This window comes from Panonychus citri, unplaced genomic scaffold (assembly GCF_014898815.1).
Source record: "Panonychus citri isolate SS breed McGregor unplaced genomic scaffold, ASM1489881v1 Contig00068, whole genome shotgun sequence".
NCBI classification, from domain to species: domain Eukaryota; kingdom Metazoa; phylum Arthropoda; class Arachnida; order Trombidiformes; family Tetranychidae; genus Panonychus; species Panonychus citri.
The window spans coordinates 490,855-512,267 of NW_026515473.1; the positions used below are offsets into that span (position 1 = coordinate 490,855).

At 27.8% G+C, this 21,413-nt stretch overlaps 1 pseudogene; it reads right to left on the reverse strand.

Annotated features, from left to right (window-relative positions):
* Positions 1–1,984: 1,984 nt before the first annotated feature.
* Positions 1,985–20,935, reverse strand: LOC128386306 (serine-rich adhesin for platelets-like; annotated as a pseudogene).
* Between the last annotated feature and the right edge of the window lie 478 nt (positions 20,936–21,413).

Here is a 21,413-nt window from a genome sequence, read left to right on the forward strand (position 1 = left end):
AAATTATTATAAAGAAAAAAAAATTATCACCAATAATTTTTTCGCCAAGTGAGACAAGTTTTTTTTTCTCGCTTAATTGTGATTAAGTTAATTACTGGTTAAGCTCGTTGACTTCAATGATTGTGATTTAGTATTTTAATTGGCCGTAAGCAGAAATTAAATTGACAAGAAATGTTTCAGTTTTTGTCTCTCTCATCATCATGATAATTATCATGATGATTCAGATAAAATGAAAGTGATAACTCATCATCTTTATTATTGTTGATACCTGGAAATTCAGGTAGAGAAAAATATTTTCGAACAAATTTATTCGACAATCAGTTAATTATTACGATTTATCTTCAAGGTTTCCACTTGTTTTCTGATCATTTTCACCACAATTTTGTCGCTTCTTCATGTTCAATGAAAAGATGACAATTAACTTTGATTAGCTTTCGATCAACTGTTTTGAACGTTAATTGTTTAACGTTTAATGACAATTAAACTTCACCATTGATTATCTCTAGAAAATTTAATGACACAATCAATTCACCGGTAATCACAGTTAAATTGTTACATAGATTATAATGGTTGTCGTGATTACCTAAATCTTTGGGAAATTAACTAATTGTTTTCCCAGAACATTTTTCCAACTCAGCCAATGTAATATCATGTTAAGTTAATTGTGTTTCTAATTGTTGATCTTTTCTCGGGTAACTTTCCAATTGAAGCAAACACCCTTATTGTAATTATCCACTGATTAATTGACTAATTTAATTCATTCATGATCCGATTCAATGTTTACAATCAATTTGCTTTTTTTTTGTTCAATTTCAAACTGAATGGACAAAACTGTTAACACCCAATGAATAGCTAATTACTAATGATAATCAAGATGATGTCCGAGTTAATCAACAATTAACGTTAATTAAACGGTAGTTGAGGTTAATGCCATTGCATTTAATTTAGTATCAGTTTCATCGCAATTAAATATTAGATGTGATTAAAACCTGATTGTTGACCTAAGGTTAATTGTGATTAGCGTAAAGGTTTAATAATTTATTTCATACGTTAACTGATCTATTGAATTAATCATTTTAATTATCATTTTCGGGCAATTAACTTGAGTAAGTGTTAATCATTTACTTAAATCTAATGTTGATTTTTTCACTAAAAGTAACCAAATTGTTGATTACTGATAAATTTAGTAAATTGTTAACCTAATCAAGTTGATTGACCAATAACGATTAGGTTAAGGTTAATGATCTATTTTTATTAATCAATAGTAATCAAAAGTTCAATTGATTAACTGATTCTAACCATAACTCTTATTGCTTCCTGATTATCAAGGAAGTTGATCAACAATCAAAGTTAACAATTAAAAATCTCAAATCAATCAATTGAAATTGCTAATTAATCAATAATTCCTAGGTTTAATAACCACAATTAGTGGAAAGTTTTTTGTTTGCTAATTTAGACTTGATTGTGATTCAGTTGATTGTAATTGTCATCATAATGATCAATTAAACAATTTAATGGTGATGATTATGGTTTTGATTTTATTCAAATCGCAATTAAATTAACTCGCTGGCAATTGCTAGGCATTTAATTACCTAAATCTAATTACAATTCAATTAATATTCATGCCAATAGTTTAACCTTGATTAACTAGCAATTAGATTCACTGAATTTAACACAATTAAATAGTCAACTTGTTGATAAAATATTTAAATCACCAACAAGAAACATCAACACAAGAAGTACAATTGATTACAATTAAGGCAGTGAATTAAGGTAATTAATTAAGGAAACATTGTGAATTTAGTTAACTAATTGTTATTTTGAAAAGTTTTTCGTTTCTTTTTATTTTTGATCACAATTTAAATTGTCTTAAGTTGACGGGAACATGATTAAGTTAATTAAACTTAAATTTGGTTTGTTTGCAAAAAAAATCACATTTATCACAATTGATTAATTGCTAAATTGTTGATAATTAAATAAATAGTTATAAACGGAAGGAAAAAAGTTGTTCCATTTATTGATTAATAATTAAATTAAAAGTTAATAATGATAACTGAATTAAAATTGATTGCAATTACATTTTTTGATTTTTTTTTCGATAACAAAAAAAACATATTCTTGTTTTTGAAGTAAATTAAAAAAAGAGATGATTAAAGTTGAACAATTAAGATTAAGAATGAAATTTGCTACTCTAATCAAGAGACCAGCCTCTTAATTAACGAGAGACAAAATTTTGGATGACAATCAATTTGATTGTTACAATTGTAATGATTAAAACATGAAAGTTAATCCAGATTAATATGATTAGTTTGATATCGTTTTTTTGTTTGTTTTGGTCACTCGACTAAATATTAATGTGTTATTGGGATTAGGAGAAACAAAAAAAGTTAGAGGAAAGTTGGACAATCAGAGTTAATTGTTGACAATTAATCTGATCAGAAGGAAGGGGGAAAACCTTAGAAACTCCATAGGAAAGGTTAAGGGAAAAAAATTCAACAATTATGAGATAATTACCTCATACAACAAATCAGAAGTTAAGGTAAGAGACATGGTGATGATTAAAAGAGAAATTGGGAGAAAAAAAGTTGGAAAAAAGTTCTGATTATAATCATTTCGAATTATTTTTAACCAAATAACTTAAATATCGATAATTAAAGACAATAGTTGGATGATTATGATGATGATGATGGTGATGGTGAATAAGATGATGGTAAGCGCAAGGTGGGCATTGGTCTTCCGTCTCGTCCTTAAATCGAGTTACCCAAAGTCTTGATTGTCCTTTAAATTGTAGCCAATTAGTTTATCCTTAGGTGTTTTCGATATGAAGTCAATCGTGTTTGGTACAATTGATTCCTTGGATTCTAGATGATGATGAGCTTAATTTTATATAACATTTTGTTATGATGGTAATGATGATGTCGTTTAATTTGATAACCTTAATCTTAAATTGTTTGTTAATCCCTCGTTAAATTTACCGAAAAAACCAATAATAATAATACCAATAGAAACAGAAGAAGAAAAAAAAAACTTGTAACAATTTGAAACGAATCAGAAATTGACTCGAATTTGATTGTTTGTCATTCGAATTAAAAATTTGTCATCATTGTTTATTTATTTCTCGAATCAAGGTGAACTTTTCCTCATCTTGTATCGACGTATATTCTCAACCTCTTCAACGAAAGCGGACAAAAGGAAAAGTGTCACTGATTTTCGGTGTGAAGACGAAAGTGATCGAGGTTCACGATTGATCCAAGGAGATGGAAGTGTCGAGGGAACAATGAATCGAACTGGTTCATTACCAGGAATCAACGAGGTTTTTCCTGGTTCTAATGAGGCCTCGACTAAACCATCAGAATCAGAGTCACCGATCGTCGCTAATCCAATAGATGCTCTAATATCTTCGACTAGTTCATCGTTAAGCCAACCTAATGAAACGAAAACAAAAAGTTGGAGTTTTCCAATAGTTTATCAATTAGTTGAATTCAAGACAATTCTTCTTGCTAATTGTTACAATTGGTCGATAATTTACTCACCAGCTATACTCGGTGGTTCGACCCACTTGGGCTTGTTTTCACAAAGATCGATTTTAGCTGAACATTGGATCTGAAAGAAGTGAATCAGGTTCTTAAAGTTTGGAATCGATGGTCGATTTGTTGGCATTCGAAGGATATAATTATCACATAGATCGACCAATGAACATAATCGTAAGAAATCACTGTAAGAGAACAAAAAAGGTAACTTTCGAAATTAGAACTTTTATAAAACAATTTATCGAACTGATCAAGAGTTAACTAATCATCATCAATCATTTACGATTAAAATTTAATGTAACTTGTGGCCTAGAAAAGGGAAATCACTCAATCTAAAGTAAATTCAATTAGACTTACAAATTAAACTGAAACAATTAACAATACATAGTAATAATCATGTTTAATTAATAGCGATCATGAACATGATTAAATTAATGTTCACAATTAACAATCAATTATTATTATGATTGATACAAGAAACAAAAAACGATAATCATCCCAATGATTTCCGTGATTCCCGATCTCCATTGTTAATTCAGTTTCGACCTCAATTTAAATCATTTACCAATAAATGATATTGTGATGATTAGAATGACTTAAAAACACTAATCATTAACTGATTACTTGATTGTCTCTCTCTCTCTCTCTCCTCTCAACAATCAAATCAATTGTGAAAATAGTTAATAATTTAACATGAAAATTGTAATACTACATAATCATGTTGTGTCCCTTTATTTTTACGTAAATGTATTGATTGTTTTTACAAATTGCTCACTGATTGTTATTTAGCCAAATAAATTAACTGATTAAATCAACGGTTAGCAACAGTATCATTAAATTGTAATTGCAATCAATTACTTAACCAGTTTTATATTTGATTATCAAGTCAAAGGAGTTTGATTTTAAATCAACAACACACAAAAAAAACTGTTTTTTTTCAGGGCACTAAACACTAATCAGCATCAGAATCATAATTATCATAATCATGATTATAATTGAGATTAGTATCTATTTTAGCATAGCTGATAATAACATGATTAACACAATAATTAATTGTTTGATTAACTGGTCAGGTAAAAATGGACACACACTTTTGAACCCTTTTACTAAATTGTAACCCATTGATAAGGTTCAAGTTGTTTTTTTTTACCTCACTCATTGATCAAGTTTAATTTTCATTCATGATTTAATTTAATTACAAGATTACAATTTAAATTGTAAGATACATAATCAATTTGAACAGTTTGTTTTTTCATCTTGAAAAAGGTCACAATTAAAGTGTTTAAAGCAAAGAAAAAGTTAATTGTTTCAATGGCCTGAAAATTGAAACAATTTAGATTAATTTGATTCTTCAGTGTTGTGATTTTGTTTCATTATTAATATTATTTGTAATTAACTGGAAGCAACAATTAATGAGATTTAAATTGTTACAATTGAAACAAAATTTTTACTACTACTAAATTGATTATTTGTCATTGATTAAACTTTGAATAATTGTGCAACAATTTAAACTAATTATTATCATTGGAATTGTGATTACCTTTCAATAATTATAATTAACTTCCTATTTAATGACAAATTATTAAATAATCAGTTAATCATTTCCTGTTTCCAATCTTATATATGATTAATAAATTGTATAATCAATTCATTGTCAAGGTTGGATCATAAAGAAATAAATTAACAGACAGATTTACAATTAATATCAATGAAAAAAAGCTTAATGATTAACTGATTGTGATAACAATTAACAGTAAACTTATCCAATATCTGAGTAAATAAAAGGAAACAAATTGTTACTAATTAACAATTAACATATTTGATTGTATTGTATTGTTTTTTATTATAATCTGATAGTTTTGAGTGTAGCATATGCAATGATTATAAACAATTAAGTTGATTAATCAACAATCAAAGTCAAATAGTTCAAGTTCATTATTAATCTAATGTAATTAACTCTATACCTTGAAAGGCCGTCTCAATATCTGATCATCTTAATCATGATAACTGTTAATTGTCTGATTAATTGCTGAGTCTGGACAACCAGAAACCATTTAATTTAATCATCATCATCATTGAATCATCTTTAACTAATTAATTCAATTAAAACTATGGATTATGTAAAAACATCAGCGTAAGAAAAATACTCAACAATCAATTTTCAACAATTAACATTCATTTTTGGTAAATCATGTTTTCTTTGAATAAATTGTACGAAACAATTAGCTAATCATAATCATCCTAATTGAAGTTCAAGGTTCCAACACTTTCACAATTTAATCAACTTTTTTTTTTCTTACCTTTTTCCTAATCATGATTAACTAATACACTTTTTAATGTAGACAAACATACACACAGTTAATTGTAATTAAAAATAATTCATCTCATGTTGATTATGATTGTAATCAACTACAAGGAACAAATTAATCATTATTAACAATTAACACCAACATTTTAAATTGTTAGTATATTATGTCAAGTATAACAATTAAACAAGAAAACCAAATAATATGACAATCAAGATTAATGGTCACAATTTAATGAAATCACAATATGAGTGATTAACTTAAAGTAAATGATATTGTGTGGATATGAATTAACTTGATTGTTCAACTGAATAACAATTAAAAAGAGAGAGAGAGAGAAAAATTAAATTAAGGGTTTTAGAGAAACTAATTGATTGTTACAATTTACAAATCATTCTAATCGATATCAGTTTAAGCTTTGGCCTGAGAATTTGATTGTAGTTAATTGTTTAGATCATTGATTTAATCCGATTCCGGTTTCAAGATTGTCAACCTCGACTGTCTCCGGAAAATGGTTATGATTTAAAGACAACAACAATTAAACAATTTAACCCTATCCTCCAATGCTAATTAATTGTTGATAATCATAATCAACAATTATCCTTCGGGATAACTTTGATTTTCTAACGGAAATCAAATCATTTAATTGTAATAAAAGTTTTCTATTTACTTTGTGTTGGTGTTTTTTTCGTATTTATAATTTTCCAAGTTAATTAACAATTTGAAGCCTTCGTCTGTTTTTCTTGTCTACACTTTGATTAAATTGCGATTGTTATAACTATTGCACACCAACAATTAACTAATTGTTGATGACAATTTACATCAATAAAAAGGTAAACCCAGAAAACCAAGACAAAACATCAAACCAGGAATCTGATTTTTTGTTTGGTGGTTTAGGTTTTCATTTGTTCAATTCAGTTCATTTCACTTTTCTATTAAATATATAATTAATTCCTGTACTTTTTTTGATCACTCTTCAGTTGATTAACTTTTTCTTTCTCTAAACTTAATTGTTACAATTAAAATCGACCTCCAGTAAAAGCAGTTTAATCACTTAACCAGCTAATAACTCATTGGATTGAGAGAAAGGGAAGAAAAAAACTTTTCAATTTCTAAGTTTTTTTTTTATTGATTCAACGACAACAATTAACAATTAAAAAAGACCTAAAACTAAATGATAATATAATCAGATTAGATTTTAATAGTAATGTTGAACCTTATCACCATTGGTCAACAATTAACTAATTTTACCAAGTTCAAAGTCAAAGTCCCTTGTTTTTTGATTGTCAAGACAAAAGCAAATCAAATTAAGTTGATTGAGCGATCTGATGAAAGTCTATTACTTTTATTACTTAAGCTAATAGTTGATCGGATTAGATGATGGATTAATTAATTGTTATCTCTTAATTATTTCGTCTCTCTTACCTGAAATGGATTGGAAATTGTTCCTTGGTCTGAAGCCAGGCCATTTCGAGGAAATAAACTGACGGCGATTGTAATGCTTTGATAATCACTTCCAGTGAATGCCAATTCCTAAGTTTCCGTAATACACAAGCAACCTGATTGATTAAACGATTAACAAACAATTAGATTAATAATTTGTATTACCATTCGTCAACTGAATCAACTAATCATAGGTATCACTGATTTAACCACTCAGCTGATTATGATTGTCACAGTTATGACATTTCCATTCAATTGAAGTCTCTACATGTTATTCAATTTGATTGATTGTCTATTTGATAAGTTTTTTTGTTTTAACAATCTCTTGTTATATTATTGATTGTTACAAACAATACAAGTGACAGAAATTGACATAATTAGCTAATTAAAAATACACCAAACGTTTAAATAATTAGACAGGTAAAATGTAACTAAATTGTATCAATAATGAAACAGAAAATTATACTGACACTACAATTAACTGATTAGTATCTAAGCAGAAATTAAATCAAATAGACTTACAATCAACACAAATTTTGCCCTTCAATTAATTATGTCATGAATGTGTTTAATCCGATTGTAAGCAGCAAAAAAAAAACTAATTGTAACAGTTAAATTGTTGAGATAATTAAGATTTTAAGAATCGATAAAAAAGTTTTTTTATTCTACCCTTGAATTGATCAACTGTTAATCCAAGAAAACCGGAAGGTCGAGGGTATTTAATGTAAAGGTAATTTAGCAAAAATCTATCAATCAAAATATTATTAATTTAATTCAGGAAGTTAAATGGATGATTAGAGTAAAATAATAACTGAATTAAAGCTAATCAATAATAACTAATTAGTTTACAATGAGCCCAAAAGGGATCAAAGTAAATTCTTGAAAATGAAACAGGTAAAGTTGCCGAAATCACTGAATAATAATGTTAATATATATTTGATTGATTCTGTGGTGGAAAATGAATGAAACTTTTTTAGTTCAAGGATTGGAGATTTAATTGTTAATTTAGTTAATTAACTTACTTCGATGAAGGCTGCAATCTTACGAGCCTGTGATTCTGAGCTTGTTTCTCGGTTTATCACTTGGCAAACCAGTTTTTTGACTTGATCACTAAACTCTAATAGAGTTCGGATACCATTGAGATCATCGGAATCCTGAGTAAGTTCAGAGAAAAGAGAGAAAAAAATTCATTAAAATTTTGATTCCATTTGAATAAAAAAACATAATCAAAAAGTGAGAAAGAAAAAAGCAAATCCCAATCAAGACAAACAAACACTACGATTCCAAGGATACGTAATTAAATCAATGAGAAAGCAATCAATTTACAACGAGTCTATTTCATGATATTCAGGGTGAATATTTACCGAATACACTTAATATCAGAGTTTTATATTTAAATTGATTCATTCAGTTAAATTATCAATGATAATCATCATGAACATTGGGTGAACGTCATCAACCTTTAATTTGATTTCTTTTTTTCGTTGAAAAATTACTTTTTTTATACTTGTAATCTTAATCAATAATTAAGATAATTATCAATTTAGCTTTTGTATTATTGCTTGATCATGATGGTTAATCAAGATTCTACATGATGATAACCTTGACGAGATTTCAAAGATTAAGAGGATGATACAAAGTCGATGGTTGTGAATGGACAATTCAAACGAAATGAAGGAAAGAGAGAGAGAAAACTGGATTAGAACTTTTTTCTTTTTCTCTTTTTATCCTGAGTAAACCCTTTCATTTTGTTCAACAGAAAGGAGGACATATGATGAAACTGAATCTTTCCATCATGGTGGGCATCATGTTCATCGTTAGAAGCTCATGATACTGATGATGTTGAGGAGGAGGAAAAGGGTTAATTTTACCAAGAAATTTATATCCCAAGGAGTTTTGGTTATCGTAACTTTTTTTGATAAAGTTTTCTGATAAAAAGAAATTTTTTTTTCTGATTCGTATTATTAATATTATACATGATAGATATGATTAAGTGAGTCACACTAATCATGATTAAGGTTAACAAAACTCTGTCAATAATCAACATAAAAGTGAGAGGAAAATAATTATTATTTGATAATCAGTGAGAAAACCTTGATTGTGATGTGATCATAATGATGAGATTTTTAAATTAATCCTGTTGATTATTCTGATTCTGGTACAATTTATAATATTTACAGTTTTCTATCATGAAAAAAATTGAGGATAATTAATTTCAATTAATATCTCATCATCATCATCATCGCATGTTTTACAATATATATAACTGATTATTCAACAATTAAAAATAATCACAATCATAATAAATTTTACCGTTAATTGGGTGACTCTATTTAGAAAATTTTTCCATCTTCATCCTGATTAACTTGATTTCTTCCTTAATCAATATAATCAAAGTTTAATAATAGTTTTAACTTTTTCGATCTCATAAGACAATTAATTAAGAAACAATTATCATAATGTAATTAATCAGAATCATTTCTTTTGATTGCAATATAATCAGATTAATGATTTTCGATTAACTTGATTAACAAGATAATGGATCAAGTTGAAATAATATAATTTTCCAATTCTAATTATGTGCTAATATTTATATACACAAATATTACTATTAAATGATTGGTAACTCTTGCTAGAGATGATTTATTAATTGTTAGAAACAATTAACAATCTATTAGGTCAAGGACAATTTATTGATGACCTAGAAGCATCAATGTAAATTGTAATCAAGAATTTTAATTTTTAATCATTAATAAGAAAAATTTCAAACAAAAACTTCAATTTCCTTTGATTTAAAGTCCATCATTTGTTATTGAGAAACTTGTTACAATCAAAGTGAATTAATTTCATTTTAATGACTGAATAATCAAGGAATCAGATATTTGATTGTTGATTGAGTCTCTCTCTCTCACACTAATTTACTCACAAAATTTTCGGGTATATTGATCATCAAAAACTACAATAATTAACTAATTGTTTCTGTTGTCAGGATTCAACACTCAAGTTATTGGTGTCGACAGGTAACTGTTATCATGTTAATCGTTTCCTTTTTGAAAAATTGATTGTTACAATTAGCAGCTTTGAAAATGTTGAAAACTTAATTGTCATCAAATTATCATCATAATCATTTATATTACTATTGATTGTTTAGTATATTTATATATTGATATATTTCAAGGGGAAATTGATAAGAGAGAAACGGAAGTGTAGTAAATTTGATCAGCAACAATCAACGATTTTCAATGTTAAACAATTAACTTGAAATTTACTTGATAAGTTCAACGATTAGACTCTTCATTGATCAAATAAAACACTCACACAATTAACACAATCAATTTTATTCATCTCATTTATCCTTGGCCTAATTACGTTAATATAACATAGAGCTTGAACAAATTGTGTTCATATTTTTGGTACAATGTTTTCATCTCAATGGAGGGAAAATGGTGACGATATTGATGGAGATTTAAAAATAAAGGTAAAAATGATCAAAAAAATGATAATCATCATCAACAATTCATATAAATGATTACCTTTATTGTCATCTTAAATCATCAAGGTGAGTTTGACAATAGAAACATTGACAACAATGTAATTTAATCATCACTATCATTTACCATCAACAACTCCTCCCAAAAATCAGGTAACCTGTTGATTCCCAATCATCATCATCATCGTAATCATTATAATCATTGTGACATGTTAATTGTTAACCTTTTAGTTTGCTAATTGTTGTCAACAATTAAACAGTCTCTCAATTGATTGGCAGTGTTTATATTTGATGAAAAAGTTTCACAATTTAATTTGCTTTCCCATCGTTAGGACTTTCTTTCAATTAAACATTTTCACCAATGGATTTAGTTAATTTTATTATGTATACAACACTAGTGATTAACGGCAATCATGGTGATTATCATGATGATGATTAAGACTTAATCAAGGCAAACTGTAAACAATTAAGACCTTGTATCTTGGAGTAGGCAATAGTTGATAATCAACTTGATTATGATTGAATCATTTCAATGTGAATATTTTTTTTCTCATCATCATCATCATTATTATTACAATGTATTTGATTATTGTGATGATACTTGATGATTTAATTGACTTTAATTGTAATTTAGTTTTAAGGTAAATATTTGATTAATAATTAAAGGTAAAGCCCAAAAAGTTTGTTGTTATTTTGTGTATTCAATTGTTTGCTAATTGTTGTTGATTAGTATTTTCTTGTTTCATAATCAACTATATTCATTAATTGAGACTATCATTGATTATCATAATCAATTGGCACTCTAAGGGTATAATATTAATTGTCATCATCATCATTTATGATTAGTTAATTTTTTTGTTTCATATCAAAAACAAATTAGGTCAATATTTGATTTATCAATTATGAGAAAGATCAACAATTAATACAACCTTGACCCTTAATCATTAACTATCATCAACATAATTAACTGTTTAATTTACTAATTAATCTGATTTTTGATTAATAATAATATTATTCAACGAGATTCAGAACTCATCGATTGTTAATCTTGATTGTAACTGGTTAACTAATCAGTAGTAACAATTTAAATTACTACAATCATATTAAGGTTAGAAAACCAATCTCATCAATCATAATTTTGTTTTTACTGTTGATTTTTTTGTTCCAACAATTAATAAATGTAGTAATTAAATCCAGAAATATAAGTATATTTATATTTGATTGTAACAATTAGAATTAAATTGGTTCATTAGAAAGTGAATTGAGAAATTAAATGTTCTGTTGATCAAATTTTGTTTTCTCTTTCGATTTGATTAACAAATTGATTGTAACTTTTAATTTAGTTGTCATTTAATTTTAACTCATTAGTTATTGATTACCAGCCCAATTATTATTAATCAGTTAATCACAATCGGTTAATTTTGATTGTGATGATTAACTGATTGATTTTGATCAGTATTATTGGAGCTTGATTGAGTTTCTTTTCCTCTTCCTTATTAACCATTTACTTTAAATTGTTAAATTGTTAATTCCTAATTTGGTTGAAACTTTTTCTTCTTCGTATTCAAACAATTAACTAATCAATAAGCCGATATTATCATTATTATAATGGTTTGAGATAATTAAAAGTTAATTAAGTTCCGGTCAATATTGTCCTAATTAGATTGTTATTGTCTAAAATCACAATTAAATCATTATTTAATCATTAAAATAAGCTGAGTGAAAATCAATCAACAATAAATAAATTAAGGCTTAATTGATTCAATTATTAATGACTAATTGTTCACTAATATTGAAACGGTTAATCAATGTCAAAATATATCAATTGATTGAATCAGTTAATCAGTATAGTTATTGAAATTCAATCAATTAAATGTGGTCTAAATTTAATAAATTGATCAATTTAAATAATAAACGAGAAATTGATCATTAATTATTAATTGTTAAACAATTTAGATCATATTAAATTCACGTTTAATTATGAAATTCAAATTAACTCGAATAACTTGAAATCAGACATAAATGATTTAAGATAATTAAAATCAGTTAGAATAATGTAATCAATTGAGCATAATCAATTGTCAATAATTATGACAATCAATAAAAAATAATAAGTAGTTCAATTATTCATAGTTTAGTCTTGATCATTATAATCAATCAAATTACTGATCAAAATCATTATTATTAGTAATTATTCAATCTAAATTTTAATTAGACAAATTGATAATAATTAAAATAAACAATGAATTTACATGATTAATTAGATGAAACAATTTAGATTTAATTGTTTCAGAATAGTAAATCAGTTGAGAATCAATTGATTTTGAAACCTTTGATTGGATAATTAACACACACAAAAAACGTTGATTAGTTGATTAAATCTCAATTTGTTAATTGTTTTTCAACAAATTCATACAAACAATTAATTTACTATTCCTTGATTAGTGATTATAATCACTAATGATGATCAAGATGATTAAAAAGCAAAGGTAAAAAGCTTGAGAAAAATTGATTGCTACTAATCATTGATAATGATTATGAGTGTTGACCTTGGCTTTTGTATCTGACGGAAGAGAAGTGATAATGAGAGAGAGGATGTACTTACAAATCTTTTAAGTCTACCAAGAACTAGGGCTGACATCTCTGTGGGTTTTATGTGAAGATAGAGATCTTTGTCTATGGTGGTTAATTGCATGGCAACTGAAATTGATTAGAGAGTTTAATCCGTTGGATTAGTAATCGTGATCGTGTTGTTGGCGACCATAAGATGCGATTTTACGTTTCCTTTGGCGAAGTTTCTTCAATTCATATGCTTTTCGATCCCGATTCACGGCCGAATGACCCACCGGGTGAGGAAGATGAAGAATAACCATCATCAGAGTGATGGTCAGTGTAAAAAGATGATGATGATGATGATGAGGTGGTTGAAGAGGAAGAGGATGAGGCTGATGATGAGGATGAAGATGATTTACCAACTTTCTTATTGTTGTTGTTTTTCAATTTATTTTTGGACAAAAGTTTGAATGCTTCCTCAGTTCGAGCGTCTAACCAGCCATCGTTGAAACGACCTAACTGATCTAGATCAAGGTCGGAATTACGCCGACGATTGGCAAATGATGAGGATGAGGATGAATGATGATGGGAATAGGAAGATGTTGAGGGAAATGATAATGAGGATGTTGTTGGAAGAGGGGAAGGTGATGAAGAGGAAGAGGTTGATGCTGCTGATGAGCAACATGGTGATGATGATGATGCCAATGAAGATAATGATTGTTTAGATTGTGATAATAATCTTGAGGATAGACGAGGATTACCAAGATAATCGTAATCTGTTCTTGAAGATAAACTCAATGGAGATACAGTTGACTGTTGAAATGATGTTGAACATGTCAGGAAACCGGAAACAGATGAACTCAGGTTAAGTTCTGAAGTGTATCGACGAAGTGGAATCCTGGAACCAGGGCAAAGAATTAAATCTTTTTCCAATGAACATAAAGGTTGGGCTAAGATTCCGTTGAAAATTTCGTTCGTTTTACTTGGAGTTTAATAAGAAATAATAATCGACAAAAAGAGAGAGAGAGAAAATTTGATTAGAATATTAAAGTGATTAACTAATTAGAATTGCAAACAATTAGAGGAAGAGGAAAACAGGAAGATAATTAAATTGAAGATGATGATAATTGGGAACACGAGACAGATAAGAGGAGATTAAGATTCAGGATTAAGAAATGAAAATGTTGATGACAACTGAAAAAAAGGTGAATTAGTTTAATTTGATTGATGACAAAAAGATCTGGATTGTTTATAATGTCTGATTGATTAAGTAAATTAAACTGTTTGCCAACAATTAAGAGTTTCCAATGTATATCATTTGGTGAAAGTTTAATTGTTGTTGTTCATTGGATCCAATCAATACATCAAATTGGTATTGACCTTGGTGCTTTAATTATATTAGCAAAAAACTAGCCAACGATTGACTTTTTGACAGTAACAATTAATCCAGATTGTTATTAATAATAGCAATCAACTTGTGATTAGCAATTAACACTGATGGTAGTTGATTTAATTTGTATTTCGGTTTACATTTGCAATTGAATAATTTGATTTAAAATAAGTTTCTATGGGAAAACCTTGAATAACAATTTAAACTAGATTAATTCAAACTATTCATCTATACCTGACTAATCAACAGCAATTAAATTTTCATTTTGTGTCAGTTAATTGCTCTGTTGACAGTTAATCAAATGTTTTATACATAAATTTAACTAAAATGGATCACAATAATCATCATTATCATCACAATTAACTCAAACAATCTAATATATGTGTTGATTGTATTGAAAAGCTGAAAAAATTGACCTTCTAAATGTCAACTATCAAAAGTTTAATTGTAATTAACAATTGATAATAAAATTTAGTTATATTACAATTAAACTAATCATTAACGTTTAATCAGTTTTCACTATTAAAATAAATTGTTGTAAAATAGATTCACTTTAAAGTATAATTGTAATCATAATTTAACCTTTTTTTTTACTATTAATTGTCCGTTAACCTTGAAATTCAAGATGATTTACTAAATTGTTAATTGTGACGATATAAATAATGTATATTTGTGATTACCAATAATAAATTTCTAATCATATATTATATTTGATTCCTATTATTTTTAGTAATTGTAAAGTTTATAACTATTAATATTTAGTTAGAAACTTTTTCGTTACGATAAAAGTTTCGATTTGAAAATCTATTTAAAGCAACAATCAATAAGGTTCCTAACAATTTAAATCATCATTAATCATAAAAAATAGCATAATTTATTAATAACATTGTCAAGTTGGTAAACTGTTATTTTAGTTAAATTAAAAATCATTCATATAACAATCAGTAAATTGTTGTATACAAAAAAAAACTAATGATCTTAAATCATGATTAGTTTACAATTTAAATATAAACCATTAACTAAATCATTGAGATTAAGGTTAATTTTTGTTTTTTGCAATACTAATCTCATGTAATTATAACATTAATATGATTAGTAGAAAACTTTTCCAGGGTAATTTTAAAAGATTGTCAATCAATTAATTAACTAATCATCATGACATAATTATCAAAAGTAAATCAACAAAAATCAACAATTATCGATATGTTTAAGAAAAAGTCAATGAGGTTTATTGGTAATACAAATGAATTGTGGTGTGATTTTAAATGGACAGAGATTGGAAAGTTTAATTGTTGATTGTTTATTAGGTTAAACAATCAAAAACATTTTTGATTGTAACAATTTGGATAACAAATAAACAAACAATCAAAAAAAAAACGATGATGATGATAATCAAAATTAATATTATAGACAAAACAATCAAGCTCAAGGTTAATATACATTAGCAACTAATTATGATCCAGTCGGAAAGTTAATAACAATCAAAGTACATTAACAATACTGATCTTCAGATGATGATGATTATGATGATTTAAATATACAACAAATAGTAAACAGGTAAGTAAAGTTTAATTAACTAACAAGATGAGAGAGAGAGAGAGCTAAAAATCAACATATTGATTCAATTTCCTCAAACTGACAATTTTCTTGGTGATTAACAAACCATAATCACCTAATCAACGTGAATATCCTTGGGATGTGGAGTTTAAATCATTGGAATCATCATCATCATCAATATCAACAAGTAGATTGATAAAAAAGACATGAAAACAAATAAAACAGCAAAACCACAACATTGATTAACTTTTGATTATCATTAACTGATTATTACAATAATCAACAATTTAATCATGAACTTTTGATTACCTTGTCTTTAGTTTTATAACCTGACCTTTTTCAAGTCAAGTATCTCATTGAAAACTGTTTGTCAAAGTTGTTTGTATGTTGGTGTTGATGATGATGATGACGATGATTAATAGTAAATGTAGTACAATTTATTTTCATTAAAAGGTAAGCATGTTGATTTTAATTGTAATAATCGGGAAAGAAAAAATCTAAAGCAATCAAATGGTAAATTAAATGGGAAAAGTAGAGAAAAAGATTGAAAAAGTTTCAATTAGTTTGCGAAAAAAGAAAAGAAAAGAAAAAGTTTTTCCAAATGAAATCAGAATCTCTTTTTTTTTCTTAATGAAGTTTCCCTTCAATTCTGTTGATGAATTTTCATTTTTTTCGCTCGACAACAACTTGTATCATTTATTACAACTATTGATTAATATGTTATGATGAATTCATCATAAGAATCGAAAAACTTGACAAAAAAACAACAACAACCGCATCATCATGATCGTCACCATAATCAAAATGTGAATCATTTCTGAAAACTGTTAATTGTACAATCAAATCAATTTGAAAATAACCAGGACATGCGAATGACTGTCATTCATTTGTCTTGATTGCTATTGATATAAGGTTTCGATGATGATGTTTGTTTGTTTGCTCGTAATGGTGTGATGATTAAATCACAAGCTTTCAGATAAATTGTTGTTGTTTTATATTATTGCAATAGTTTAGTTAATTGTAAGTGAAAAATTGAATTTCATTTTTCAGGTTAAATGTGTAAATGGATAGTTGTGAATGAGATCATGGGTTTTTGCCATATGATCAGTGAAACAACCAGGAAGAGAGAGAGAGAGAGATGAAGATGAAGATGAAGATGAAGATGAAGATGTGAATTAGTGAGAGAGTGACATAGGACTGAGGTTTTATCTTCATTTTCATCATCAATATGATTACATTATGGTTAATTAACAAATGAAAGGTAAACCGTTATATTAAATAATATTATTAATAATAATTCAACGACAAATTAAAGGTAAACAGGGATTAAGGCTGAATGATAATCAATTAGTAATACAAATTGAGTTCAATTGATTAGATTTACTTGAACATAATCTGTACATTATGACAATGATGACGATTAGATTACCTTACAATTAACTAATCATCTTGTTATCCCTCTCAATCTCCATGTTTCTGTTAATTGAAATAATTAAAACCTTTTTCATGGATCAACCAATTGTAAAATCCAAATCTCCTTAAATCAACCATAGTAACGATTAACATGTTAATTAGTTAATTAAAATTAGTACATATATGTATTGATCTGGAATCAACATTTTCCTTTCCTCCCGTTAATTAATAAGTTTAAATATAAATTAGCTAATTAATCAATTAAAATTTCGCAATTCTAATTTTCCAATATCTTTGATATTGTCGTATTGATGATTGATCACTTTTTATTAACTTGTTGATTAAATTTTAACAATCAATTCAATCTTAATCAGATCCATTTAGTGTTCATAATCAAGTGATATAATGGTAATAACAATTACAATAATTACTATAATAATAAGGATTAATTAAGGTTCTTAATTAGTTAATAAGTGTTAACAGTTAACCTTTTTTTTCTCAATAATTTAATAATAAGTTAAAGTCCAAATCTAAATATAATCTAATTGAATAGTGATTAACTAATCATGTTTAATGAAAATTAAGAAAAAAAAAGTTAACGAGTTATAATAATAACTGTTAATCTGTTTGTTTTTTTAAATTGCTAATAATTTAATAACTTTCTAAAATATATAATTAATTGATTACATTTTAAAAAGATGAATTAACAATCAAACACCAGAATAGATTAGTTGGTTTTGGCGCTTTTTTAATTAACATCCTTACCCTGGATTAGATTAATGTTGAAAAAGTTGTTGACAGAATTTGTGAAATTTTGTCTCGATACTTGAGGAAAAAAGTATGAAAAGATTATCGGTCTAGGAGATTAAGTTTTTGCCCTTAGGGAAAAAGTTAATCCCATGGTTAATATGATTATAAATGGGTTTTCTCTTGGAGTCAATGATACATTTGAACCAGAAAAAAATAGTAACCAGAATTTTTTTGGCTGTTCGTATGTTCGGGTGGGTGCTTGTTGTTTTGTCTGCCACCTCTTCCTACCTTTACAAACATTTACCTGACTGACTAACTAACTGACTGGCTGATTGCTACAGTTAATTTAAATGCTAATATTAAATTGCAATTAGTTGAGTTAATTGTGAAAATTGATTCTCCTGGTGAAAAATAGGAGCTAAAAGTTTTAAGAATATTGAATGACAAATGAGAAACAGGAGATATCATGTAACGAATTTGGTTTAGTATTTGATTCTTATTGATTATTGAAATTAAATCAAGACTGGAAAAGCTGAAAGGAAGAGGAAGAGAGAGAGAGAGAGGAGAGAGAGAGAGAGAGAGAGAGAGGTGATTCTAATGATGATAAATAAACAAGGAAGGTGAAAAGTGGGTGGTGATTCCTAATTAGTGAAAATTCATCAGTCAACAAGGTGGAAAAGGTTAAAATCTTGGAGAAATGATGAAATTGTGTTAACGGGTTTTTCCCTTGAAAAAGTTGATTGAAAAAACTTTTTTTTTTACTCATCATCTTGAATGAAAACATGATCAATGAATGGCAAAGGTGAAAGGAAAATGAAGGTAAAAGGTTGAAGGAGTAAGAAGAAAATGAAGATGAAGATAAGTAAAAGATGAAAGTTTAGGATTATAACCGGTCCTTTAAGACACTAAAAAGGGGTTAAAGTTGGAACAACAATAACAACAAAAAAAAGGTTATATTTACCTGATATTGACCTTTGGTCTCTGTCTTGTCCAGTATTGGTTATCATGGTCAGAAGGTGATGAGACCTTATTTGATTCCCATTTATCAGTGATATTGGATGAAGATGCAGTTGAAGTGGAGGGAAAACATTTACCTGTTTCCTGTTTACCTTTTGAAACTTTTTCAACGGGTTTACTTTCAACTCTATCACCTTGACTACTGACACCATCGTCGACATCATCATCATCATCGTCATCACTACCTGTGCCACAGAGTATTACTGTTGTATCATTTTCAACAATTCTTCCACCACCTTTATCAATGTGACCAGTGGAAATACCTTCACTTGTTACATGGTAACTTTTTCTTGAACCATAATTGGAAACTAATTCAGTTCGTGATTCGGGTCTAGATGAAGGTGTAACTGACCGGGGTGATGGTGATACTGAACTGGCTTGAAGTGACCCATACCCGAATGAACTTCCGGTTTCAATACCTGCAACTGAGGTTGATGAACATGAAAGGGATGAGCAACATGAGACAATTTCACCATCGGTTGAACCAATACCCTCTTCACTCATTGAATCTAAACTTTTAGCACTTTTTGAAAGTTTAGTTAACTTTGATTTTAACTTTTCAGTTTCATCCTCATCAAGTGATAAAGGTAATTGTCCATGATTGTTACCATTAATGGTATTGTTATTATGAGTAACAATTAGATGATTGTTATTATTGATGTAATTAGTTGATTTACTTTGATGATTGTTACTGGTGACAGTAGATGATAAAACTTTATCAATTGAACACATTTCCAATTGAGTTGTTGGTTTGTTGGTGTTACTTGAACGTATCCGTGATGCTGATAGACTCAAATCGTGGTCTCGATATTTCATCTTAATTGTGTTGATAATTAACAATTTGTCTAATTGTGAAAGATAAAAGAGAAACAGTTATATATATAATAGTTAGAATTGGAAAGAAAAACAAAATGATTGATAAACTAATCGGTGGTCATTAAGATTAACAGGACGAAATTGAACTTGATTGTTTGGGTGACAAGATGTGAAAACGAAAGCAAAAAGTTTAATTAATTGCACAAGGAACTTGATCAATTTGAGGATCACAATTATTTGGCTTTAAAGTTGATTGTCGATGGAAATTAAATAACAAGGTAACAGTTGATTGGAAAAAGATGATGAGAATGATGAAGATAACGATGAAGTGAAGGTAAGAATAGATTGACTGTGGGTTAAAAAGTCCATGGGAATGAAGATGAGAGTAGAGAGAGAGAACGAGAGAGAATATGAAGGAAGAGAAGGAGGAAGATGAAGAGAGAGAGAGAGAGATGTTAATCTTCTTAGGTTAATTCTATTTCTCTTTGTAACAAAATTAAAAGAAGAAAAAGTTTTTTATGTTTAATTGTGATTCTAATGATTGTTGTTGATGGTTTAGTTGTTTAGAAATGATTGAATTCACTTTGCTACTTGATTCTTTCAATTCTTTCACAAACAATTTACTTCAACAAGTTTTTTTGAGAGAGAGAAGGAGCTGAGTGAGAATATAACACTCATTCATCTTCTCACTTGTCTCTTTCTTTCTTTCTTTCTTTCTTTCTTTTCCTCTCTTTCTTATCTTCATACTCTCTTTTCACAAATTTAAAGGTGTCACAGTGAAAAAAGAAAGAGCTGAAAGAAGAGAGAGAAAGAGAGGCGGAGAGAAGAGGAAGAGAGAGAGAGAGAGAGAGAGAGAGAGTCTAAAACTGTCAAGGTAGAGGGAGTTAGAATGAGGGAGATAATGATGATGAAAATAATGATAGAGAGGGAGAAGAGAATGATGAAAAGGAGAGTGAAAATGAAAGAGAGAGAGAGAGAGAGAGAGAGAGAGAGAGAGAGAGAGAGCTGATAAAATAGAAAGAGAATAAATTGTGTTCGAGTCTAAAATTCTTGGAGAAAAAAAAAGTTCTGAATCGATGAAATTGATCATGATGATAATCAAGATGAAGATTAATTAATGATTCGTCTTTTAACTAATTCCAATCAAG